The sequence below is a fragment of the Heteronotia binoei genome, chromosome 19 (assembly GCF_032191835.1).
Source record: "Heteronotia binoei isolate CCM8104 ecotype False Entrance Well chromosome 19, APGP_CSIRO_Hbin_v1, whole genome shotgun sequence".
Lineage (NCBI taxonomy): Eukaryota > Metazoa > Chordata > Lepidosauria > Squamata > Gekkonidae > Heteronotia > Heteronotia binoei.
In genome coordinates this window covers 4393299-4420546 of record NC_083241.1, presented here as the reverse complement: position 1 = coordinate 4420546, position 27248 = coordinate 4393299, and the positions used below count along the sequence as shown (strand labels likewise).

Sequence of the window (27248 nt, the reverse complement as noted above, 5' to 3'; positions counted from 1 at the left end):
CATGTGGGTCACCCGGGCGGGAGATGCCAGGCTTTGAACCAAGAACACCTTTTGGCCTAGGGATGGGGCATGGATAGGTGCTGCTTATAGTGGGCAGTCTCGCTGCAATTTTGGCTCAGCTTGATAATAGGCAGAACAGGCCAGTCAAATAGGGTGGGGGAAGCAGTAATCATTGTCCCTGCAAAATGATGGCACTTCCGGTGTGACCTGGAAGTGCCAGCACCACAACAGGGCACTGCTCCGGCACTCATCCAAGAACTCTGTGGTTTCCTGGCAACCCTAGAATTGGGTCAAGTGGAGGCTGCAAATCATCTTGGAGGAAAAAGAAAAATAAGGCCTTATGTCAGGGGTGGCCAAACAGTGGCTCGGGCTCACTTTTGCAAACATATTGTGTAGCTCTTCAAGCACCTACCACTCTATTGGATGTCTTGGAGAATGCATGTAAAATTAAAGTTGATATATTTCCACCTCTCCCTCCCTGCTCTTTCTCCCCATCTATTTGCCTTCCTTCCTTACAACATCTGATGTTCATGTCTTGTGACTCTCAAACAATCTGACATTTATTCTATGTGGCTCTCATGTTAAGCAAGTTTGGCCACCCCCTGCCTTATGCAGGACTTTTTTTTGAAGAAGGAACTCCTCTGCATCTTAGGCCACACACACCCTGATGTAGCCAATCCTCCAAGAGCTTACAGAAGGCCCTGTAAACTCTTGGACAATCACCTTCATCAGACGTAGGGTTGCCAAGTCCAATTCAAGAAATATCTGGGGACTTTGGGGGTGGAGCCAGGAGACATTAGGGGTGGAGCCAAGATCAAGGCTGTGACAAGCATAATTGAACTCCAAAGGGAGTTCTGGCCATCACATTGAAAGGGACGGCATGCCTTTTCAATTCCTTCCTTCCATAGGAAATAATGAAGGATAGGGGCACCTTCTTTTGGGGCTCATTGAATTGGATCCCCTGGTCCAATCTTTTTGAAACTTGGGGGGGTATTTTGGGGAGAGACACTAGATACTATACGGAAAATTTGGTGCCTCTACCCGAAAAAAACAGCCTCCCCCCCAAGAGCCCCAGATACCCGTGGATCAATTCTCCATGATTTCCTATGGGAATAAATCTCAGCAGAATTCCAGCAGACATTTCCCTCCGCCCCCCCCCCCCCGCTTTCTGATGACCCTGAAGCGGGGGGAGGGCCTCCAAACTGGGGGATCCCCTGCCCCCACCTGGGGATTGGCAAGCCTCATCAGACGTGTGTGGACTAATATGCAAAGGTGTTTCTACTACAAAAAAAAGCCTGGCCTTATGTAATTATAAATAGTTCTGACCACACAGTTACTGGTGACTCCTAGAGTTACCTAGAAGTGACAAGGGTCGCTCTAGGAATTCTATGGTCAGAACTTCCTGTAAGTAGATGAGACCTTCTTTTTCTTCTTCCCTTTTCTCCTGGGACACAGCCCACCCCTTACTACTGTAGTGACAGCCTTCCTGTACGGGGAAAAGGGAACTCCATCACTCAATTAAGAGGCCCAGATGTGGATTTGTATCCATCACAAAGAACTCCCCTCAGCCTTTCTATTTCCAAGAAGCCATCTGTTCAGCACGCTTAATGCAAGGTGATGGATAAGAAGGCCTCCAGCAGATAGAATTTAGCAAGGGGAGGAGGGAGGAAATAATCAGCATAGGAACTTCAAAACCACCTCCATTGAGCAAATTCTTTCAACAAGCGATTCGCTTTCAACTGTAACCTTTATGATCACAATCCAAAATCAAGGTACAGATGGGCTCTCCATTAAAAAAAAACACACACAATAAATCCAAATTATGCTAACAGGATTATGCAAATCAAATCTGCATGTATTTGTTTGTAAGGCTGATCCTGCCGGTGTGTAAGCAAAGGCCAAAAGGACGTGAGTTAAGGACAGGACAGCCCCGAAAGCGCGCTCTACTGTTGCTGTGTAAAACAAAGCTCATGAGAGCCCATGGGGCTGTGGAAACTTCTGGAATGCTGGGAAATGGCAGTGGGTGCCACTACAAGATGGCTGCCATAAGAAGCAGAACCAGTCGCGAAATGGCTGCCATGGGTAGGGTTGCCAGCCCCCAGGTCAGGGCAGGGAATTCCCTGGTTTTGCAGGCTCCTGCCCGCTGCCAGCCAGCTGGCCAGCAGGGGAAAGCTCTGCCTCAACAGTCATGACGTGCATTTAGATCTAGGCAGGTTTAGAAGAAGCATGCATGCACACTGTGTTTTGGAATGTTTGTATGCCTTTAAATCCCAGCAGGACACAAAAACTGCATGGTGGGGGGAAGCAAGCAGGCAGAGGCACTCAGCTGTTTCCAGTGAGTCTGTGAAAAAGGAAGAAAGCACAGTCCCTCTCTTTGTTTTGCATTCCTTTCAGAAGACATTTGTATAGTAAAATGAAGAGCAAAGAGTTAACTAGAACCTGATAATGGGATGGAAGAAAACTCCACCCCCTAGATTGCTACCTACTTTCATCTTCGTGTGTTAGTCTGAAGAAGTTGGTGGAAATACAGCAGATTGTTACATTCAGCAACTCCATTAAGTAAGTAAAGCTGTTTACCATTGCCCCAGTGAGATCAGAAAAGTGTGGGCTTGCAAACTGTTTATTTTGGCTGGGTTGTGTGTATGTGCGTTCATTTAGTGGGAGTGCAGCTGCTGGGGAGCCCTCTGAAGGCAAAAATGAGGATAAGGAAATGAACACTATTCAGGGGAACTGCATTACTGTGTTTTATTTATTTATTTTAGAGAGCAGGAAAGTCTCCAGGCTCCACCCCCAAAGTCCCGGGGTATTTCCCGAGATGGAGCTGGCAACCCTAGCCATGGGGGGCAAATACAATGCACCCCTCTATGATGGGGGCAAAGATTTCCAGATGGTCACTCCCTATAAACCCAAAGGTGAGGCCTTCTGGTGCACCTCCTGCTCCAGTGAGGTGGAGGGAGTCAGGATTGCCTCTTTGCTTTGGAGAGGAGGTGTTTTGAGGAAGAAGGATGTAGCCACCGGGAAACAAAGGGGTGGGTGCCATAGCACCCATGGGTACCACCGGGATGGAGTTCTAGCAGGAGCTCCTTTGCATATTAGGCCACACCCCCTGATGTAGCCAATCCTCCAAGAGTTTGCAAAAAGGAGCCTTGTAAGCTCTTGGGAGGACTGGCTCCATCAGGGGTGTGTGGCCTAATATGCAAAGGAGCTCCTGCTAGAATTCCACCCCTGGGTACCACATTGGGAGGATCACTGACCCACCTCAACGTAATCAAAGTCACTTGCCCATGAGTGGAAGCCAAATACTCATGAGAAGCGAAGTATAAACACAATCTGTTCATCTTGATGTGATCAGCAGCCAGCTTGACAGTAGTTGGGAATTATTTACAGATTTTTACGGCTTGGCAGTAGCTGGGAATTATTTGCAGATTTTTAAAAATGCTTTTAAAAGGGAAAATGCAAACTGCCAGGAATGGGGGGGGGGGCAGGGAGGGACAGGGGAAAGAGAGAAGAAATCAAACCTGGTACATCCCCCTTCACTACTAGAAGTTAAGCATATCTCATCCCAGAAAGCTTAGTTTAGCCAGTCATTCTGCCAGAGAGCACATAATCAGAATCCCAATTAAGCCACGGGTTTCCTCCTGCCCACCCTCTTAGTTTTCCTGGAGCTTCCCTTAAAAACTTTTAAGAAATAGCTGAGCCATTAAAACTTGGATTTGCAAGGGGGGGGCACCGAGTAGCTGAGTCAACAGAGCCCCTTCATGAAGCAAACCAGGAATCTACAGTTTGGTTCAAAGCTGGCTCCCAGTTTTGAAGAAAACTCAGACACGTCAGTAAAATATTGACAGGAACACTTTGAGTGGAATGAGCACGGGCAGGGCGGGGGGGGGGGGAGCTGAAACTAGGAGACATCAGCATTTAGTTTTGACTGACACCTTTCCCCTGCAGATTTCTCAACAAAGGATAAATAATTGAAAGCAGCAAATAGCACTCCAGGTGTCGTACATTGCGCAATCCCATTTTTTTATGCTAACAACCCTGCAAAGTAGACTAGACTGAGCGAGAGAGCCAACTGACACAGCATTCCCAAAGCAAGATTCACAGCTGAGCAGGAATTTGAACCCAGGTCTGCCCAGCCTTAACATTCCATGTTCTCTGTTATTTCAATACCCTCCACGTTAGCTCTGACAGAGCGTTTGTAATTACTAAATGGTGCTTCTAAAATAAACCCAGGCTTGCAACAGAGCCTTTCTTTTTTGCTGTTCCACCTGTCTCAAATGCCACACTCCTAATAGTCTATATTCCTGCATATTTCTCTTTTCACAAAACAGAGCTAAAAGGTGTTCACTTGGTGAATGAATAGGACCAGACCGGGTGAAAAGCGGAATTTGTCATCAACAAACAAGACTTCACAAGCAAGCCTTACAAAACTCATTCATTTTTCTGACTGGCTGGTTATAAAGCAGGAGATTGTGTGTGTGTGTGTGTGTGCGTGTGTTCATGTGCAATGCACTATTTTTTACAAAATTATTATACCGCAAAAGCGCTTACAGCTTTCCAGAGAGATATGGGTTCTAAAACTGAAGATGCAACCTACTTTCCACAGCAAAAATAGCTTCAGAAGAAGTCAGACTCCTGCTATGGAATTAGTGATCCGATGCTAGAAACCCAGGGGGTTATTCCATACAAATGAAACTGGATCAAGCAATTCTCCCCATTCCCAGAAAGCTATGGGAATAGCAGGAAGAAACCAGGGTTGTTTTTTTTTTTTTTTAAAGAAAATCTTTTGTTCATATTGAGTAGACTTTCATTTCCCTGCTGTCTTTTGGCATCTGATACAACTCCTAGTCAAACTTCACAACTGGAAAGTTCACCAAGTCACGGATTTTTATTATGAATCAATTTTTTAAAATCTGGGGTAAAATTTCAGCACATGTGTGGCCAGGAGCTGTTTCACGGGTTCCTTTTTTCTTACATGAAAGGAACAAGTATGTAGGAACTAAAGTACAACCTCAACCTTACAAAGTGTTCTCATTCACCAAAATGCTCAGAATTCAACCCTTTGCAGTTACAGAGCTCTCCCCTTAAGTGGGAAATTGCTGAAATGTTCACACTCCCCAGTTATGACCTTGGCTTCCCCCCCACCCTTGGCAGAGATAAAGATGAACTCGGTTCTTGTTCTAATGGCAATTTGTCCTATGAAGGTTGATGAAAACGAGGCTATCTGTATAGATTACTAACCAACCTGTCACTGCCAGGGACTATAACTTCTCGGTCTCTCTCTCTCAAACAAAAGACTCTCTCCAGATTTTACCCCAGATTTTTAAAAGCTGACTCATAATAAAAATAATAAAAAGACTTCCCATGCAACCAACAGCACCAACAAACAACACCTCCCCAGATTGAAAAGTTCAAGACTGATGCAGAGTTTTCAACTCAAGGTGACAACAGGCAACTGACTGGAAAATCTACTTCAGTTTTCAGTTGTTTCCTTCCGTGTTCAGATTTTAAAACCACCTTAACTTAGAACAGTGGTCCATCTAGTCCAGCATCCTGTATCACACGGTGGCCAACCAGTTGGCTGAGACCCACCCCTGGTTACTTCCTGGCTCTGGGATTCAGAGGCTGACTGCCTCTGAATGAGGAGGTTTCTTTTATTCACCACGGCTAGTAGCCACCAATAGACCTTCGCTCCATTAATCCCCTTTTCAAGCTTACTATGCCTGTGGCCATCACTACATCATCTGGCAGCAAATTCCACATTTTAATCACTCTGTATGTAAAGTAGTATTTCTTTTTGTCCATCCTGAACCTACTGCCCATAAGCTTCATTGGATGTCCTCAAGTGGCCAGTTTGGTGTAGAGGTTAAGTGCGCGGACTCTTATCTGGGAGAACCGGGTTTGATTCCCCACTCCTCCACTTGCACCTGCTAGCATGGCCTTGAGTCAGCCAGAGCTCTCTTATCTGGGAGAACCGGGTTTGATTCCCCACTCCTCCACTTGCAGCTGCTGGAATGGCCTTGGGTCAGCCAGAGCTCTCTTATCTGGGAAAACCGGGTTTGATTCCCCACTCCTCCACTTGCAGCTGCTGGAATGGACTTGGGTCAGCCATAGCTCTGGCAGAGGTTGTCCTTGAAAGGGCAGCTGCTGTGAGAGCCCTCTCCAGCCCCACCCACCTCACAGGGTGTCTGTTGTGGGGGAGGAAGATAAAGGAGATTGTGAGCCGCTCTGAGACTCTTCGGAGTGGAGGGCGGGATATAAATCCAATATCTTCATCTACCTCACAGGGTGTCTGTTGTGGGGGAGGAAGGTAAAGGAGATTGAGAGCCGCTCTGAGACTCTTTGGAGTGGAGGGCAGGATATAAATACAATATCTTCATCTACCTCACAGGGTGTCGGTTGTTGGGGAGGAAGGGAAAGGAGATTGTGAGTTGCTCTGAGACTCTTCAGAGTGGAGGGCAGGATATAAATCCAATATCTTCATCTACCTCACAGGGTGTCTGTTGTGGGGGAGGAAGGGAAAGGAGATTGTGAGTCGCTCTGAGACTCTTCAGAGTGGAGGGCAGGATATAAATCCAATATCTTCATCTACCTCACAGGGTGTCTGTTGTGGGGGAGGAAGGGAAAGGAGATTGTGAGCCGCTCTGAGACTCTTTGGAGTGGAGGGCGGGATATACATCCAATATCTTCATCTACCTCACAGGGTGTCTGTTGTGGGGGAGGAAGGTAAAGGAGATTGTGAGCCGCTCTGAGACCCTTTGGAGTGGAGGGCGGGATATAAATCCAATATCTTCTTCTTCTTCTTCTTCAAGTTCTAGGCTTCTGAGAAAAGGAGAAAGAAGCCTCTTTGTCAACTCTCCCTACTCTGTGCATAATTTTATAAACCCCTATCATGTCCTCCCTCTATAAACCTCTATCATGTCCCTTTTCAATAACTGAAAAGTCCCAGACTCCTCAGCCTTTCCTCACAGGGAAGGGGCTCCACCCCCATAATCTTCTTGGTGGCCCTCTTCTGTATTTTCTTTCAACTCTGCAATGTCAGCCCCAACGTTTGCAAAAGCACACACACTCTGCAGCCCTGAGTGTCAGCAACGACCGATCTATCTGACGAAGATAGCTTTGACTCTTGAAAGCTCCCCTACCCTGAAGGTCTCTAAGGTGCTGTTGAATTTGAATCTAGTTCTTCTACTGGAGACCACCATGGCGACCCTCAGGAACCACCAAGTATCTCTAATCCAGCTCTAGAATAGAGTTTGCTGAATCACTGCAAGGGTCACTGGGAAGACACCCCTTCCAGGTTTCGAGTTCAACCTACAACACAGTTTGAGTAAGGACTTTTCTCCCTTGTGCACCATCATGTGAGGTCACAGCCTCATAGATCACCCCAGGGCAGATTCTTAACACATATCAGCATCCAAGTGTCAAACTCAGTCATGAAGGGCACACAGAGAGAAGCCGTTGGCAAAGGCCACTCTTGCTTAGAATTATCCTCCCATGGTTCACCAAGGTTTCCATATTGGATCTCAATCTTGGGCTCTCTAGGCAACTCACTGTGCTCATTTTCATTGCCAGGCTGACTTGGGAATGGATCCCACCACTCTAGCAATCATATCCTCACAGATAAGGGGGAAATACCCACCTATAAGCCTGATGCTTGTGAAAATCCATCCAGTTAATCTGCATGAAACTTTTGTTCGGATGGATGATGATGATGATGATGAAGAAGATATTGGGTTTATATCCTGCTCTCCACTCCGAATTTCAGAGTGGTTCACAATCTCCTTTATCTTCCTCCCCGACAACAGACACCCTATGAGTGGGCGTGGCTGAGAGGACTCATAGCAGCTGCCCTTTCAAGGACAACCTCTGCGAGAGCTATGGCTGACGCAAGGGATGGATGGATGGTTGGGACACAAATCATTCAAAATATCATAAACTAGTGTACTTCAATGAGGGATATTTCCTTACTTCAATGGTTTCTGGTTCCTATCTTGGAAGCTGACACCCACCCCTCTGAGTACGCATACAATGTCAAGAGCGGCAACGCAGACTTTATAAAATTTTCGCAGCTCCAGGAACCAGATTCATTTCTCAGCCTTCAGGCTTACAGCTTTTAATGAGCATGCGACAAATCTCCTCCCAAATTGTTTTTTTTTAATTGATGCTATGACAAAGGTGTTATTTATTTAAAATATTTATATCCTGCTTGGATGTGAGGGCTACTGGCTGCAACAGCCATTACCCCATTGATTGCCAGGGTGGCTTTGGCTTTAGTGGCTGGTTAGAAAGGTGTCTCCTTCCCCCCTCACTGCTCCACATGTGTCCCTGCCAAATCTGCATGCTCAGCAGAAAAGGAAACCCCACCCCCTCCCAGACAGGAGTGTACCATTCTTCAGTCAAGGGTATACAATACAATTTTTATCCCACCACATATCCTTAGACGGAAGAAAGTTACAAAATGGTAAACAGTGTGAAAGCAATGGGCAAACCATAAGAACACAAGAGAAGCCCTGTTGGATCAGGCCAGTGGCCCATCCAGTCCAACACTCTGTGTCACATAAGAACATAAGAGAAGCCCTGTTGGATCAGGCCAGTGGCCCATCCAGTCCAACACTCTGTGTCACATAAGAACATAAGAGAAGTCATGTTGGATCAGGCCAATGGCCCATCCAGTCCAACACTCTGTGCCACATAAAAACATAAGAGAAGCCATGTTGGATCAGGCCAGTGGCCTCTCCAGTCCAACATTCTGTGTCACAGAAGAACATAAGAGAAGCCATGTTGGATCAGGCCAATGGGCCATCCAGTCCAACACTCTGTGTCACATAAGAACATAAGAGAAGCCCTGTTGGATCAGGCCAGTGGCCCATCCAGTCCAACACTCTGTGTCACATAAGAACAGCCATGTTGGATCAGGCCAATGGCCCCTCCAGTCCAACACTCTGTGTCACATAAGAACATAAGAGAAGCCCTGTTGGATCAGGCCAGTGGCCCATCCAGTCCAACACTCTGTGTCACATAAGAACATAAGAGAAGCCCTGTTGGATCAGGCCAGTGGCCCATCCAGTCCAACACTCTGTGTCACATAAGAACATAAGAGAAGCCATGTTGGATCAGGCCAGTGGCCCATCCAGTCCAACACTCTGTGTCACATAAGAACATAAGAGAAGTCATGTTGGATCAGGCCAATGGCCCATCCAGTCCAACACTCTGTGCCACATAAAAACATAAGAGAAGCCATGTTGGATCAGGCCAGTGGCCTCTCCAGTCCAACATTCTGTGTCACAGAAGAACATAAGAGAAGCCATGTTGGATCAGGCCAATGGGCCATCCAGTCCAACACTCTGTGTCACATAAGAACATAAGAGAAGCCCTGTTGGATCAGGCCAGTGGCCCATCCAGTCCAACACTCTGTGTCACATAAGAACATAAGAACAGCCATGTTGGATCAGGCCAATGGCCCCTCCAGTCCAACACTCTGTGTCACATAAGAACATAAGAGAAGCCATGTTGGATCAGGCCAATGGCCCATCCAGTCCAACACTCTGTGTCAAATAAGAGAAGCCATGTTGGATCAGGCCAGTGGCCCATCCAGTCCAACATTCTGTGTCACACAGTGGCCAAAAAAACCCCAGGTACCACCAGGAGGTCCAGCAGAGGGACCAGGACACTAGAAGCCCTCCCACTGTTGCCCCCCCCCAAGCATCAAAAATACAGAGCATCAGTGCCCCAGACATAAGAATATGAGAAGCCCTGTTGGATCAGGCCAATGGTCCATCCTGTCCAACACTCTGTGTCACATAAGAACATAAGAGAAGCTATGTTGGATCAGGCCAGTGGCCCATCCAGTCCAACATTCTGTGTCACACAGTGTCCAAAAAAGCCCCAGGTACCACCAGGAGGTCCAGCAGAGGGACCAGGACACTAGAAGCCCTCCCACTGTTGCCCCCCCCCAAGCATCAAAAATACAGAGCATCAGTGCCCCAGACATAAGAATATGAGAAGCCCTGTTGGATCAGGCCAATGGTCCATCCTGTCCAACACTCTGTGTCACATAAGAACATAAGAGAAGCTATGTTGGATCAGGCCAGTGGCCCATCCAGTCCAACATTCTGTGTCACACAGTGGCCAGAAAAAAACCCAGGTGCCACCAGGAGGTCCACCAGAGGGACCAGGACACTAGAAGCCCTCCCACTGTTGCCCCCCCCCCACAAAGCATAAAAAATACAGAGCATCAGTGCCCCAGACATAAGAATATGAGAAGCCCTGTTGGATCAGGCCAATGGTCCATCCAGTCCAACACTCTGTGTCACACAGTGGGCAAAAAAACCAGGAGCCATCAGTGGGGCCAGGACACTAGAAGTCCTCCCACTGTGCCCCCGCTCAAGCACCAAGAATACAGAGCATCACTTCCCACAGACAGAGAGTTCCATCAACATGATGAAACCAATGCACAGATGAAAAACCCAGCCAACGCTTCCAAAATAGCTTACCCTCTACCAAACACCTTTTGAAACTAAACTGGCTTGCACTCCTTCCTAAATGCAACAAAGGAATGCACCACCACCACCACCACCCTCCACACACACACCCATTCTGGTAGGCCATTCCAAAGGACTGGTCCAACCTCAGAAAAAAACTGAGTGTTGTATTGTGAAAAATCCTAAGAGAGGGCACCATAAGAATAATATATTAATAAATATAACCCTGGTTATCATCACCGCAGAAAAAGCTAATCTTCAGCCAGGTAGAAAAACATTCATTTAAAAAAAAAAAAGTGCAGAACCATTCAAAAATATCATTACCCCAAGATGAAATTTCTAGGCATCTTGGTGACGTGGCACCTAGGGTTTGTTGAGCCCTAATGTAAGGGTGACTCTTAGAAACAAAGAATATTTACGGACCAGTGTTCCACATCATGCCTCTCTATTTGTTTTCCTAAACAGTGATCAGTCAGGGCGGCTGCTGTTCATAACCACAAGAACCTCACCTAAAGCCAGGTATATTCCCAACGGCTCCACCGTTCTCTACAGGAAGCCCCAGAGTAACCCACCATGCCATTTGAAGTTAATTGCTTTGAAAAAAATTAAGCAGGTGAGCAGAGAGAAAAAGTTCACACGGAGTGTTTTGCCGCTTCCCTTCTCCATTTGAACAACCAAAGTACAGCCTGAAAAGACAAAAAAAATCCAGACACACTTAAAAGCAAAATTTTAAAAGGGGGAGGGGGACCGCGGAGAGTTGCCTGGAAACTTTGTGCCTGCTTAAATGTCAGCGAGGCCTTGAAGCCCGGTTCCATTCAACAGTTGCTTTTGTTAATATACCTCATTACTTCCCTTTTTTTTATTGTTCCCGGCAATCAAGCCTTAATATATTGCACATTTCTGGCATGCCATCCAGGCTTGCCCGCTGGCACAGGCAGCTGCACGCCAGCGTGCAAGAAAGGAAAGGTAAGGAACCACGCTGAGTCAAATATGGCGCAAGTTGCATTTGTAATTGATAAGCTGTTTGTACAAAAGTTCCTTTAACCTTGACATCAGCCAAACTCTTCAAAGGGGAATTACGAACTGTCAAGAAGAAATGACAGGGGCCCGGCAGCTTTGCGGAGGGTCCCTGAGAACTCTCATCTTCCAGGTGTGGGTGGTGCCCCAAACAGAAGCGGCATCTGGCATTTTAGCTTTCTGTTCAGCCGCACCCTTCCTCTGCTTTTTAAAGAAGAGGGTCAATGAGGAAAACAGAAGGTGGGAAACCCAAAGAGAGAGAAAACGTGGGTGGAGAGTTTGCATCTTCTTTTAAATGTCAAGTTTGTTGAAGCTAGAATCATGTCCAGTAGCACTTTCAAAGACCAAGAAGATTTCCAGTAGATAATGGATGGCCAAACTATGGCTCGGGAGCCATAAGTGGCTCTTTCACACACATTGTGTGGCTCCCAGAGATCGAGAAGGAACTTAATGCAGGCCTACTCTCAAGTAAGTGTGCTTAGCATCAGGGCCTCAGTCAACCTCTGAGTGCTGATCTATTGGTAGGCAACTATTCACAAGCTCTTCTCCTCCACCATAGAGGTTGCCTGGAGACCTAGAGCTGGGGAAGAGTGCAAGAGCCGAGGGAGCCCCTGAAAGGAGGGATGGGATTAAAGAAGGCTGATCATAGAGTTGGAAGGGGCCATACAGGCCATCTAGTCCAACCCCCTGCTCAATGCAGAATCAGCCTACACAACATCCCTCGGGGTGCCTTAGTTTCATAGTTCTTGTAGGAGCTGTACTTACTTACCTTGGTGTCAAGGCAAAGAGAAATGCATAATGATGCAAATGATGGTCAGTGATTTCTATGTTGCATGTGTGTTTCTTTCTCCCACTGGTGCCAAAAAATAATCCCCTAACCTTTCCCTATGCTGGTCTTATCGGGACTGTTATTCCCAGCTTTTGTTTTTGTTTTTTAAAAAAGTCTCCTTCTAGCATGGTCGTGTTATAAAGTGCATGCATATATGATTTATCTTTCTGCGCAAAAAGGGTATTAAGAGTTTTAATAAAGACATGTGTCTTTATTTGTTCATGCCTTGCAGCTCTCAAATACCTGATGTTTATTCTATATGGCTCTTATGTTAAGCAAATTTGGCCACCCCTGGTGTATAAGCTTTCCAGAGTCAGATGGACTTTGACTTCATCCCTTTGAGTTCTGACTCTCGAAATTTCATGCCTCCGAAATCTTGGTCTCTAAAGCGCTACTGAACTCGAATCCAGCTCTTCCACCGCAGACCAACGTGCCTGCCCTCTGAAACTAAATTTATTTGTCTCTTTGGAACTACAGAAACTACCAACTCAGCATTTTAAGAAAACATAAAGGGACGGGGGGGTTAGACCTAACGGATAGCCCAGGCTAGCCTGATCTCATCAGATCTCAGAAGCTAAGAAGGGTCGGCCCTCATTAGTCTCGAGATGAGAGACCACCAAGGAAGTCCAGGGTTGTTACACAGAGGCAGGCAATGGCAAGTCACCTCCGTTTGTCTCTTGCCTTGAAAACTCCACCGGGCTGCTGTAAATCAGATGTGACTTAATGGCAAAAAAAATTAAAGATTACTTATCTAAATCAACAGAGGGAAAGATTGCAAGGAATCAGTAGGAGAGGGACAATAAATACGATAGTCACCAACTGGAAAAGTTTGGCCTCCCTAACTGATAGGCCTGCTGTAAGTTCTTCCCCATGGCCTAAGGAAAATATTGCATCTTTAATCACTGAACAGAGCTTTTCCCGACCTTTCCCTGACAAACTGCATTTGCATTCCGCAGGACTTTCCTCCTTACGGTGGGACCACATTCACGCCCTCTTCTCTATCACTCCTGGCTCCCCAGAGCCACTTCAGAGTGATTAATGTGAACACTCCGCAGTTGTTGTTTTCCATATTCAATACCACTGTTCAAATATTTAAACCAAACTAAAAATTCCTCGCAGGAATCAACCTGCTGAGGATGCCGCAACCTCCACTCCACGTTTGCTTCTGCAAGACCTCTTTTCTAGCGAGAACAGGAAAGCTCCAGAGAGTCTATTCGGTCTGACACTCCAGTGCCAACCGCAGCCTACCCAGTTCTTCTGGGATGTCAGCAAGCTGGGCAAGAAAGGCACCAGTTGCCTCCCCACCCTTTGAGAAGCAGCATCTGCTCCTCAGAGGTCAGCTGCTTCTGAACTTGAAGGTGGCATTAACTCTCCTGTCTAAGATAGTTTCAGGTGGGCTGCCATGTTGGTTTGAAGCAGCAGAACAAAGTTCGAGTCCAGTGTACTTTAAAGACGAACCAAGTTTAATTTTGAGTATCAGCTTTTTTTGTGCAGGCACACTTCCTCAGTCACCAGCTATCGAATACCAACAAAGGCTTAATTCTAGGTATAAGCTTTCATGTGCACGCCCACGTCTTCAGAATTGAATTTTGTTGGTCTTAAAGGTGCCACGAGACTCAACGTTTATCCCAGCTGAACAGCTGTTGAGAGGCCTAACCTCCGTTTTGCTCCCCTTTTCAAGAGAACTGGAAAGGTTTGGCCTCCCAAACCGGGTCATCCGGAAAATGAAAAACAAACTGTACAGGCAGACAGAACGACAAAACCTATCATGCCAGTATTGTATAAAGAAGACCTGTCTTCCCACAAAATGTCTGCTCCTTTATTAAAACCTGTCTCGGCTAACCGCAGTCCAAGTAGCAAGTAACTGTTATTATGTTAAGACCATATGTACTATCCTACCATGGGGGGGGGGGGGGTTCTTTGGTCACCTTCCGGGAGCCAAAGAGGTGCCCCCACTCGGGCTAGCTGCTCTCGGGGCTGCAGGGGCTGCTCTGCCCAGGGGGGGGGGGGGCGTGTTTCTTTGGTGCAAGAGGAATGCACCTCCATTAGAACATGAGCATTCAAATGAAATTGCTGAGCAATCAGGTTAGAATGGATAAAAGGAGGTACTTCTTCACCCAAAGGGCGATTAACATGTGGAATTCACTGCCACAGGAGGTGGTGGCAGCTACAGGCATAGCCAGCTTCAAGAGATAAAAATATGGAGTAGAGGTCCATCAGTGGCTATTAGCCACAGTGTGTGTATATATATATATATATGTGTGTGTGTGTGTGTGTGCATAATTTTTTTGGCCACTGTGTGACACAGAGGGTTGGACTGGATGGGCCATTGGCCTGATCCAACACGGCTTCTCTTATGTTCTTATGAGCACATAAGTAGAGCCTATCGGATCAGACCAGTGGTCTATCCTGTCCAGCATCCTTTTTCACAGAGGATTTTGGGGATATAAACTTTCGAAAGTCAACACTCCCTTTGTCACGTTTCAGAGAGCTTTCTCTCAAAAGCTTATACCCAAACATCTTGGTCTTTAAGATACTACTGGACTTCAGTCTAGCTGTTCTAGATTGAGAGCCAGTTTGGTGAATAATAATAGTAACTTCTGTGAGAAATCTCTCAGCCTCACCTACCTCACAGCCAGGTGTCTGTTGTGAGGGGAGGGAAGGTAAAGGAGATTGTGACCACTCTGAGACTCTGAGATTCAGAGTATAGGGTGGAATATAAATCCAATATCTTCTTCTTCCGCCTCTGTGTCTGTCTTCACTCCGAACAAGTGCGACATAATTCTGTGCCCCATGACCCCTCCACTTAAAATTTTATCCTCTGGGCCCCCCAACCTAACATTTTCGAGCTATGTGCCTGTTTCCACAGGCAGTGATTTCCACAGTTTAATAAATTGTCGAGCACATAAGCATTTCCCTTTGTGTGTCCTGAACCTTATTTCACAACCATTTCACTGAGTGGCCCCGAGTTCTACAGTTATACGAGAGGGAGGGGAAAAAAGTTTCATCCAAAAAGGGAGGTTTATCAGTTACTTGAGCGGAGTGACAGTACTCCAGAGAGCCAGTTTGGTTTATTGGTTAAATGCGCAGACTCTAATCTCAGAGAGCCGGGTTTGATTCCCTATTCATCCACCTGCACCTGCTGGTGAGACCTCGGGTCAGTCATAGCTCTATCGGAGCTGTCCCTCTCAAGAGCAGTTCTCTCAGAACTCTCTCAGTTCCACCTACCTCAGAGGGGGTCTGTTGAGGAGAAAGGAAGGGGAGGAGATTGTAAGCTGATCTAAGACTCCGAGTGAAGGGTGGGGTATAAATCCAATCTCCTCCTGGCTGGATTCCAGTTCTAATGGGTTCGATCACTGCGGTCTTTCTGCTGAGATAAGCAGGAACAGGGATGGGTTTGTTACAAATTGTGGGAAAGGGATGGGGCAGCAGTGGGGGCCCACCCACCCTCTTGTACTGGCAGGAAGCTGTTAAGATGATGAACCTCTGCTCTGAATTTCTCTCCATCTGCTCCCTCTGGATCACTTGTGTTTTTAGTTGTAAGCTGCCTCACTCAGGCCTCTAGAGAGGTGATGTTTACATTCCCCAAAGAAGTAAAGAAATGTATTGCTTTATAACCTTCCACTCATCTCTCTGCTAAGAAGGCCCGAAGGCATACCAGCCCCCGTGCTGTGGTCAGTCTGGCTTTTTCAGCCTTATGATGTATTTTAGAGATAGGGCAACCAGGAAAGTACATAGCTCAATATTGGAAGAGAGATGTGTCTCCAAATAAACAACAATGGATGTCTAAAGTATGGGAAATAGTGGCATTAGATAAACTAGCCATACAGATAAGGGTAGAAGATTTTTTTTTGGATTTATATCCCGCCCTCCACTCCGAAGAGTCTCAAAGCGGCTCACAATCTCCTTTCCCTTCCTCCCCCACAACAGACACCCTGTGAGGTAGATGAAGATATTGGATTTATATCCTGCCATCCACTCCGAAGAGTCTCAGAGTGGCTCACAATCTCCTTTACCTTCCTCCCCCACAACAGACACCCTGTGAGGTAGATGAAGATATTGGATTTATATCCCGCCCTCCACTCCAAAGAGTCCCAAAGCGGCTCACAATCTCCTTTACCTTCCTCCCCCACAACAGACACCCTGGGAGGAGGGTGGAACTGAGCGGACTCTCACAGCAGCTGCCCTTCCAAGGACAACCTCTGCCAGAGCTATGGCTGACCCAAGGCCATGCTAGCAGGTGCAAGTGGAGGAGTGGGGAATCAAACCTGGTTCTCCCAGACAAGAGTCTGCACACTTAGCCACTACACCAAACTGGGTAGATGACTTACTGCAGAAAGACAACAATTTTATTGAAAAATGGCTACCATTTTTTAATTACATCAATTTAGAAGAAGAATTTGAAAAATGCATTCCAAAAAAGTACATAAACGTCTCATTCAATTGAAGCTTTTTATTTTAATTTAAAAATATAATATAGTACAGTGAAACATAATATATTTGAAATATGGATAGAAAATGCAGAACTATGAATTAATAGAAGACTGTAAGAGTGCTCTTATTAATATTGTTTTATGTATATTATATGTATTTCTTTGCTTTGTTCTTTACTGTGTTTAATGTTTGTGAATATTTTTAGAAAAATTAATAAAAATTTAAGTATTAAAAAAAAAAGTACATGGTATTCTAGATTTATACAAAGGCATTACGACCCTGGCAGTTTTATTTTCAATCCTTTTTCCCAATATGGGTTTGCCATTTTCTACACTTCTCTCTCTCTCTCGGCTTGGCTTCGCGAACGAAGATTTAAGAAGGGTGCAATAGTCCACGTTTGCTGCAGGCTCGCTGGTGGCTGACAAGACCAATGTGGGACAGGCAGGTCCGGCCACAGCGGCTGCAGGGAAAAGTCTGATTTAGGGTTGGTCCTGTAGCAGTGCGATTCTTCCTCAATCTCCTTTTGTCCTCAAGACCAGCTATGCGTGTGTTCTCAAAGGAAGAGACAGCCTGGTGGATGGTGTGCCTCCATGCTTTGCGATCTGAGGCTAGGTCAGACCACTGGTGATGGTTGATGTGACAGGTGCTAAGGGATTTCTTCAAGGAGTCCTTGTACCTCTTCTTTGGTGCCCCTCTATTTCGATGGCCGGTGGAGAGTTCGCCATACAGGGCAATCTTGGGAAGGCGGTGGTTTTCCATCCTAGAAATATGCCCTGCCCAGCGCAGCTGCGTCTTCAACAGCAGTGCCTCGATGCTGGTAACCTCTGCCCGCTTGAGGACTTCAGTGTTGGTCACAAAGTCACTCCAGTGGATGTTGAGGATGGTGCGAAGGCAGCGCTGATGAAAGCGCTCGAGGAGTCGCAGGTGATGACGGTATAAAACCCACGATTCGGAGCCATAGATGAGGGTTGTCATCACAACCGCTTTGTAAACATTGATCTTTGTGCCTTTTTTCAGATGCTTGTTGCTCCACACTCTTTTGTGCAGTCGGCCAAATGCACGGTTTGCCTTTGCCAGCCTGTTGTCAATCTCCTTGTCGATCTTGGCATCTGAGGAGATGATGCACCCCAGGTAGCTGAACTGCTGGACTGTCTTCAGAACTGATTCACCCACAGTGATGCAGGGAGGGTGATAATCTTCCTGGGGTGCAGGCTGGTGGAGAACTTCTGTCTTCTTCAGACTAACTTCTAGGCCGAATAGCTTGGCAGCCTCTGCAAAGCAGGACGTCATATGCTGCAGAGCTGATACCGAGTGGGAGACGAGTGCAGCATCATCAGCAAACAGTAGCTCTCGGATGAGTTTTTCCATTGTCTTGGAGTGTGCCTTTAGTCGCCTCAGGTTGAACAGGCTGCCATCGGTGCGATAGCGGATGTAGACACCATCGTCCTCATCTAGATCTACTGCGGCTCTTTGAAGCATCATGCTAAAGAAGATTGTAAAGAGAGTTGGCGCGAGAACGCAGCCTTGCTTTACACCTGTGCCTATTGGGAAGGGCTCCGAGAGGTCGTTGCAGTGTCTGACTTGGCCTCGCTGGTCTTCGTGTAGCTGGACTTAAGGGCAAGAGATTTCTACTTTACGAAGCAGTGCTAATTTGCCATTTTGTCTTCCTTGTGAGAACTGCATCGTGTAAGGGGCCCGGAGAGCACTGTGACAGATTTCTCACTAGGCGTGTTCTGGTTTCGGAGCCCTTTCCCCCTGGTGCTTCTGATTTCACACAAGCTGTCGAGAGGCTGCCACTTTCCTCTGAAAACTGGTTTCTGCTTGCCACGGGAAAGAGGTGGGGCAAGATGAACCCCTGCAGCAGCTTGTGCGAAATCGGAGAGGAGTGCCAGGGGTAAAAGGGCTCTGAGACCGGAACAAGCCTAGTGAGAAATCGGTCTGTAGCTACCATGAGCAAGACACACTCTGGATTCTGATCCCCAGTGGATCTTGAACTTATGTCCAGAGGGCTATCAGGTGAAGATTCAAACAGGGTACCTGCACCCACAAAATACCGGCTGCTGTGTACCTTCAGTCGCACAGTGAAGATTCTTGTGTTCTGGTGGCAGCTGCTGTCAACGCAACATTTTAAAAGATCTGCACAGCCCATCGGATCTCCAATGGCCAATCAGAAGGTCCACTTGGCCCTGCCCACTTTCTAAAAACATTTACTTTTTCAGACCCCTGGTCTAGAGCAAGTTGGGGGGAGGTTACAATCTTTGCTGAATCAGTCTTGAGCAGTTTGGAGACTCTGCCTTCATTGCGCCTGGGTACCTACAGAACACCCTCCCTTGTTTGCGTCTCCATCTTCCTTCTTCCTTGGGAGCCAGGTTTACCAAGTGCCCTTGAGAATGGATGTCCCTTGTCTACCTGACCGACATGAGCTCACCTGCATGAGCCAGTTTGGTATAGTGGTTAAGTGTGCGGACTCTTGCCTGGGAGAACCGGGTTTGATTCCCCACTCCTCCACTTGCAGCTGCTGGAATGGCCTTGGGTCAGCCAGAGCTCTCTTATCTGGGAGAACCGGGTTGGATTCCCCACTCCGCCACTTGCACCTGCTGGAATGGCCTTGGGCCAGCCAGAGCTCTCTTATCTGGGAGAACCGGGTTTGATTCCCCGCTCCTCCACTTGCACCTGCTGGAATGGCCTTGAGTCAGCCATAGCTCTCTTGTCTGGGAGAACCGGGTTTGATTCCCCACTCCTCCACTTGCACCTGCTGGAATGGCCTTGGGTCAGCCAGAGCTCTCTTGTCTGGGAGAACCGGGTTTGATTCCCCACTCCTCCACTTGCACCTGCTGGAATGGCCTTGGGTCAGCCAGAGCTCTCTTGTCTGGGAGAACCGGGTTTGATTCCCCACTCCTCCACTTGCACCTGCTAGAATGGCCTTGGGTCAGCCAGAGCTCTCTTATCTTGGAGAATCGGGTTTGATTCCCCACTCCTCCACTCGCAGCTGCTGGAATGGCCTTGGGTTAGCCAGAGCTCTCTTGTCTGGGAGAACCGGGTTTGATTCCCCACTCCTCCACTTGCAGCTGCTGGAATGGCCTTGGGTCAGCCAGAGCTCTCGCAGAGTTGTCCTTGAAAGCACAGCTTCTGTGAGAGTTCTCTCAACCCCACCTACCTGACAGGGTGTCTGTCGTGAGGGAAGAAGGTAAAGGAGATTGGGAGCTGCTCTGAGACACTAAAAGTCAGAGTGAAGGGTGGGGTATAAATCCAATTTCTTCTTCTTCTTCCCCTCAATCTAGCTGCACGCAGCCACTCTGGGGCTCACACCCTGAACTCATCAGCGGTGGCTCTGCTTCCCATCATCAATGGAGCACAAAGACAATGAACGCTCCAAGACTAACAAATCTTGTCATTATATTTAATAAAAAGCAAGCCGAGATTTCAAGGCTAATCCTGGGGTGTCGTTTGTAAAGACCTACCAGGGAATAGTTAATTTAGGAGCTGGCAAACGTGCCTCTCCCTGCAGTCCAAAGAAATCTCATAAATGAAACATACTGGATCATTGCCCAGTGCGGAAATAAAAGTTATGAATAATGTTCCTATCTCCATCATTGTCAGCGCTTTAATATTCCCAATTACTTTAAAAAGCTGGAATATTCAACGCAGGAAAGACCCCCTTATTATTTTTTTTCAATCACTGTATCCAAAATTACAGCCCTTCCATACGTCACTTGATGAGTTTTAGCCAAAGCTGAGTGCACAAAGGAAGGAGGGGATGGCTTTTTAGTTGCAGCCATTCCCTCTACACCTACAGCACACCATCTGCACAAGGAATTGTGTCACCCATGTTGCCCCCATACAAATGTCCTACTAAACATGTGGACATCGAGAACGTGGAGGGGATGGAGCTAGGGTTGTCAGCAGAGTGCTGGAGGGAGATGATGATGAAGAAGAAGATATTGGATTTATATCCCGTCCTCCACTCCGAAGAGTCTCAGAGCGGCTTACAATCTCCTTTACCTTCCTCCCCCACAACAGACACCCTGTGAGGTGGGTGGGGCTAGAGAGGGCTCTCACAGCAGCTGCCCTTTCAAGGACAACCTCTGCCAGAGCTATGGCTGACCCAAGGACATTCCAGCAGGTGCAAATGGAGGAGTGCGGAATCAAACCTGGTTCTCCCAGATAAGAGAGCTATGGCTGACCCAAGGCCATTCCAGCAGGTGCAAGTGGAGGAGTGGGGAATCAAACCAGGTTCTCCCAGATAAGACAGCTCTGGCTGACCCAAGGCCATTCCAGCAGGTGCAAGTGGAGGAGTGGGGAATCAAACCAGGTTCTCCCAGATAAGACAGCTCTGGCTGACCCAAGGCCATTCCAGCAGGTGCAAGTGGAGGAGTGGGGAATCAAACCCCACTCCTAGGCCATGCTAGCAGGTGCAAGTGGAGGAGTGGGGAATCAAACCAGGTTCTCCCAGATAAGAGTCCGCACACTTAACCACTACACCAAACTGGCTCTCATGGGGGAGCAGGCACAATGCTGGGGGAGCAGGCACAATGAGATGCTGGGGGAGCAGGCACAATGAAAGCAGCATCACACCAATGTCATGACACCACTTCCAGTCCAAACCCGGAAGTGACATCACTGTGGCAAGCAATGCTCTAGGTTCCACCTGAAGCTCAAGTTTTGTGGTGCTCCGTAGAGCGCCACCCTGATCTGATGATGTAATTTCCAGGTTTGTGCAGGAAGTGACATCACAACATTAGCATGACTAGTTTCCTCTCCAAATTTTCTCCTGCTGCTCCACCAAGCAGTGGGAGCAGAGAGGCACGTGGCAACAGCAGGAGACCCGGCCACTCTGGATGTGGCTGGCCCCACACGGTGATCCCACCTCCTACCCATATATATAGACAAGAATGATACCAAATATCTGTATAGGGATACTAATCTAGAACTTATGTTCTTATCATTCACTCTTCCTCTGAATAAACTTTTGTTAGACAACAGTATAAGAGTTAGAGTTGAAGGGGGGGGGTGTTTGTCCCCAATCTCGTTCAACCTGAGGGCACTTTCAGAATGCTGAGAAGTGGACACCACACCAAAAATGGCTGCCATGAAGGGCCAAGGCCAATCAGAAAATGGCTGCCATGAAGTCCTGGAGTCTATCAAAATGTTAGAACAGGGGTGTCAAATATGCGACTCAGGGGCCGAATCAGGTCCCTGAAAGGCTCCTATCAGGCCCCCGAGTGACTGCCTGTCATTTGCTTCTTTCTCCCTCTCTCTTGCTTCCTTGCTTTGCAAGGCTAGCTCAGTTGCACCAGAGTTACAAAGAAAAACCTCTATTTTCTCCATTGGCTGAGGCTCCCCCTTGGGGAGAAAGAGGGGAAGGGATAGCTTGCTTTGCCAGGCTCTATCAATTGCAGAGCTACTGAGCCAAGCCTCTCTTCCTTCTATTGGCTGAGGCTCTTCCCCCTCCTGGTCCCCTGGGGAAGGAAGGGAAGAGCCAGAGCTTCCTTTGCTCAGTTCCCTGGATCCCATGGGAGAAATACAAAGAAAGCACCTTTAAGACCAACAAGTGCTAACATTTTAAGCATGTTTCAAGTTGTTTTTTTTTAATCATTAATTGTGTTTGTCTGCGTCCTTTATAAAGTTTATATCTCTGCTACCTAATCTTAAATAAGTACACAAAAGGCCTGGCCTGACATGGCCCAGCCTGATGTCTGATTTATGTCAGATTTGGCCCTCATAAAAAAAAATGAGTCCAACACCCCTGCATTAGAAAACTGCAAGCCAAGTTCTCTGCTATGAAGTCAGTTGTTTTCGGGTTCTCCTCCTCCAGTGGGGCAGAAAAAAGCTAGGAGTGGCTCTCTGAGGGAAGATATGCTCTGGAGAAGCAAACAGCTCTCTCAACTTACCTCACAGGATGGTTGAGAGGAGAAAATGGAGAGGACAAAATCGCAGACAACGTCCTGAGTGACTTGGAGGGAGGGCAGGATAAAAAGGCAGTAAATAAATAAACGCGCTTCCCCTGCAAAACGGCCACGACAGAGTCTCTAAATCCACACTTATTAGCATCTAAAGACCCAAAAGACAGGGAACTGAAGACGACAATAAAGGGGACAGAGCAAATGGCTTCTAGGCAATATTTCATAATTATTTTTAGTGAAGGCTTTTAAAAAGCTTTTCTAATAATAGCTACTCTATTTCATTTAGCCTTTCTAATGCTTATGAGCCTGCTTCCAGAGGAAAGACCTTCTGTCTTGGAAATTAACATCCTTTGGCATTCCACCCACCCACCACCGCCATGCAGGTTTCAGATCCAACCTCTGGCACATGACGTTTAAGCACCCCGGAAGCAGATCTAGGAAGGACCTTCTAATACAAGGGCCCCCAACCTTTTTAAGCCTGTGGACACCTTTGGCCACAAAATGGCTGCCACAGGAGGTGGAGCCAACCACAAAAATGGCTGCTGCAGCTTGCCTTCTGTCACACCACAAAGATCCTTGTGCTGTGGTGGCAGCTGCCATGGCAATGACATTTAAAAAAATCTGCACAGCCAATCGTATCTCTGGTGGTCAATCAGAAGTCTTGCCCACTTTCTAAAAACACCTGCAGGGCACCAGGAAAGGTGTTGGCAGGCACCACAGTGCCTACGGGCATCCTCTTGCAGACTCCTAGTAGAACATTCTGGGCTAAATGGCCTCTAACTTCGTAAGAGGAAGGTTCTTATGTTCAATACTTACGTATGCTGAGGCTGACCTAGCCTCAGATCGCAAAGCATGGAGGCACACCATCCACCAGGCTGTCTCTTCCTTTGAGAACGCACGCATAGCTGGTCTTGAGGACAAAAGGAGATTGAGGAAGAATCGCACTGCTACAGGACCAACCCTAAATCAGACTTTTCCCTGCAGCCGCTGTGGCTGGACCTGCCTGTCCCACATTGGTCTTGTCAGCCACCAGCGAGCCTGCAGCAAACGTGGACTATTGCACCCTTCTTAAATCTTCGTTCGCGAAGCCAAGCCGAGAGAGAGAGAGACGTATGCTGGTCTGAGAATCTTACCAAGAGCTCAGGGTTCCATATTCTCAGCTATGTCTAGCTGGGCCCTCTCTTCCTCACATGCCTTCTCTACCTTCAAGAATTGTCCAAGCTCAGCTCGTTTGTATCAGCTGAGGCAAAGTATGTAAGCTGTTTCTCCTCTCAAACTTCACCTCTCATGCTATGCTTCACCTTGCGCTCACAGCTCTTTCTCCAACGAAATTTGAGGACGGTTTATTGTGTTACATTTGGCAGTGTTACCCCATTGTTCCCAACTGCAAAAATGCATCCTAAATGGTGTGCATAAATCAAAAACAGTGTGCCATCCAACCACATAAAAACATCAGCAAGGAAAGAACCCAAATCCCCCTGCGGGGCATGTTTTGTTTGAGGGACAAAGATACATATTCTGTGTGATTCCAAAGTGATGTGCATCCAAAGCTCACCCTTCTTCACACTCTGGAACCAGTTCCAAAGAATAAGACATACCTTATAAAAAGCACACCATGCTGCAGAAGAACACCATGCTGAATCTCAGCTCCGCCTACTCATTCGGAGCCAGTGAAGGCTGGAGTTCGGTGAACAAGCAATTGGTTCCCTAGCATTAATCCTCAAAATATTCTCATTCCTTCTCCATTCAAGACAGGCCTTCCCAGATGCTTCCTTTTTTCTGGACCAGTATAACCATTCAGGAACTCCTGAATAGGATAGTGTTCTGCACCCCCCCACACACCCTTTGAAATCCCAATTCCTTGCCCTCCATAACTTCCTGCAGCTACCCAAATAACCATTATGAACTTGTTTAGCTGCACCTCTTGCTATTACTCAGCAACAATGCGTTCTGGAATCCCCCAAGCACAACAAAATGGCACCCCATATGGAAGGACCCAACCATGAGAACAACAACTGGGACAAATGTCATATCTACACAACAGATGGACAGTAATGGTCCGTCCTCCTCTTGCTTCCTACAATCTCCATGGTCAAGAGTGGCCGTGGAAGGACTCAGTTAATTAACTGTAGCCTCTTTTCAGATAGCGCTAGCATCTGTCTTGTTTAAAAAATGTATAGGCCGCCTCTCTAGAGACTGACTCGAGGTGGCTCAAAAGTTAAAAACAAATACAATAAGATCATGAAGGCAGTCATAAAATTATCAATATTAGAACAAGACACAAAAGGAACATCAAAGAGGCTAAACGTAATATCCTTAAAACAACATAATATCCTTAAAACAAGTTAGCATCGGTTGATCAAGATGGAACGTTTCAGTAATAGTATAGGTAATTTTGTTGAATAACAGCTATGTCATCTGATGTTGCTTAGCTCTCTGATGTTGACCAGACAACTGGAGCCTCAGTTGACTCTGCCAACACAGGTACTGTTTTAACAAGAGATCAGGTCTTTCCAACTTTCTCTGACGGGAAGAGCCTTGAACCTTAGAGTGCAGAAGTTACCCTTCTGTTAGCAGCAACTGGTTGGAACCCACTCCCCACCCACAGCATCAGAAACTGCATCATGGGAAAAGAAACTCCCAGATAGACCCAAATAGTTCTGCAATAGAGAAAGAGCTTCACTGGACATCCTACATACCTGCATCTTTCAACTAGAAAGTTGTAAAACATCTGTTGCTGTTCCATACATGAAGTCCTCCTGCGTCACTAATATGCTCGAGACCAGCAATTTTCAACCAAGAGCCCTAGAGCCAAATGTGGCTCTGGATGGACCAAACATGGCTCTTCAAAAAAAAAAGACAAACTGAAATCTACAAGTTAAGGTGCATTAAGAGGGGTAGGTGGGATATTACCCTAACCTGGCCCAGGCTAGCTTAATCTCATCAGATCCTTGAAGCTAAGCATTGTTGGTCCTAGTTAGTACTTGGATGAGAGACTCCCAAGGAAGTCCAAGGTTGCTACATGGAAGCAGGCAATGGCAAACCACATCTGTTGGTCTCTTGCTTTGAGAACCCTTTGGGGCCACCATAAATCAGCTGTGACTTGACAGCATTTTATACTAGCAGGTGGAATGCAAGAATAACAGGTCTACAAAGAGAATGGTGGACAAAGTTTTTTATAGGGTTAAAAGATACTTTCCAGGAAGAGAAATGACAGAGAAGAACAAGGGCAAAGATTCCCAAACAGGGTGAGGCATTGCAAAGCCAACAACTAGCCTTTGCTACTTCTTGAATTTTTAAGAAGTTAAGAATTTTAACATGTGATAGATAACTCTAGGACTCTACCAATTAGAGTGCAGAACTGTTGGGGGGAAGGAAGGAATGGATCAGGACCGGCCCTACCGCTAGGTAAACTAGGTGACTGCCTAGGGTGCCAGCCTTCTGGGGGCATCAAATCAGGGGCCCCCTTATGTGAGTCAGGGACTTTATCAGTGTGAGCCTTGCCTACAATGCCAGACAGTCTAGGGCTGTCCCTGAATGGGCCATTGCACAGAGGATCAAGACCATACAAGTTCATTCTCTGGAATCATCAGTCAAAGAGAGACTGCAGATAGTGGCACTGGCAAAGACCTCTGTTTGAGATCTTGTAGGGCCGGAAAGAATATGGCCCTTTGGCAAACCTTTCGCCAATTTCCAGCAGACCAGGCTAGCTGCTAAAATGATTGCAGACAATCTCAATCGAATCTGGCAAGGAATTTATTTTCCTCAAGATGCAAGATGATTTTGAAGGTGCTACTGGTCTCGAATCTTGTTCAACTACTGCACAGCAACACAGCTGCCCGCCAAAAACTGATCCTCGAGATCTCTTGACAGAGATTAAACTATATACCTGACGAAGTGTGCTCTGGCTCACAAAGCGTCTGCCACACACACACACACACAATGTGCTTTAATGAGCCATCAGACTCTTTGTTACCTTGGCAGAAACACAGACAAACCCCACAGGAATGAGTTTATCCCTTCATTGTTGAGATCCTGAGAATGTGCACTTCCTATATAAAATTTAACAGTACTGAAGGACAGCAGAAGTCTGGAACTGGCTCATCTCTGCAATTAATACTGGCCGAAAGTCCAACTGCGACTTTGTCTACTCAGAGAAAAGAATTCACAAAATGCTTGAGGGCAGGGAGAGAAGAGATCCAGCACTGCTTAACCAGAATAATTTTAGAGAGGGTGGCCAGGTGATATCTGCAACACTGTCATGACCACATTTTTCATTTCATTTGGGAAAAAACCCTGTATCAACAGGTTCACTGTTTGGGGAAAAGAAACCACATCTCCCCTACACAGAAAGTAGGATTCATCAACTAATGGGCAAATCCAATATCTCTGCGGAAGACGCTCCACTGCATGGGAAAGCGGTGGGACCACAAGCAAAACAATTAAATTACATCTATGATGCTAGAAAAGCTGACTGTGCAGAAAAAGGAAGCGCCTACGCATAACAAAATGTAAATGAATCAGCCACCTTCTTTGGAACGGTTCTCATTTTAAAGTAGATCTGTAGTGTGCTAACCAATAGATTTC

At 46.8% G+C, this 27248-nt stretch overlaps 1 protein-coding gene across 1 annotated transcript in view; it reads right to left on the bottom strand.

The window, feature by feature from the left end:
* MEGF11 (multiple EGF like domains 11) overlaps positions 1 to 27248 on the bottom strand; it is a 495160-nt gene that overhangs the window by 386031 nt on the left and 81881 nt on the right.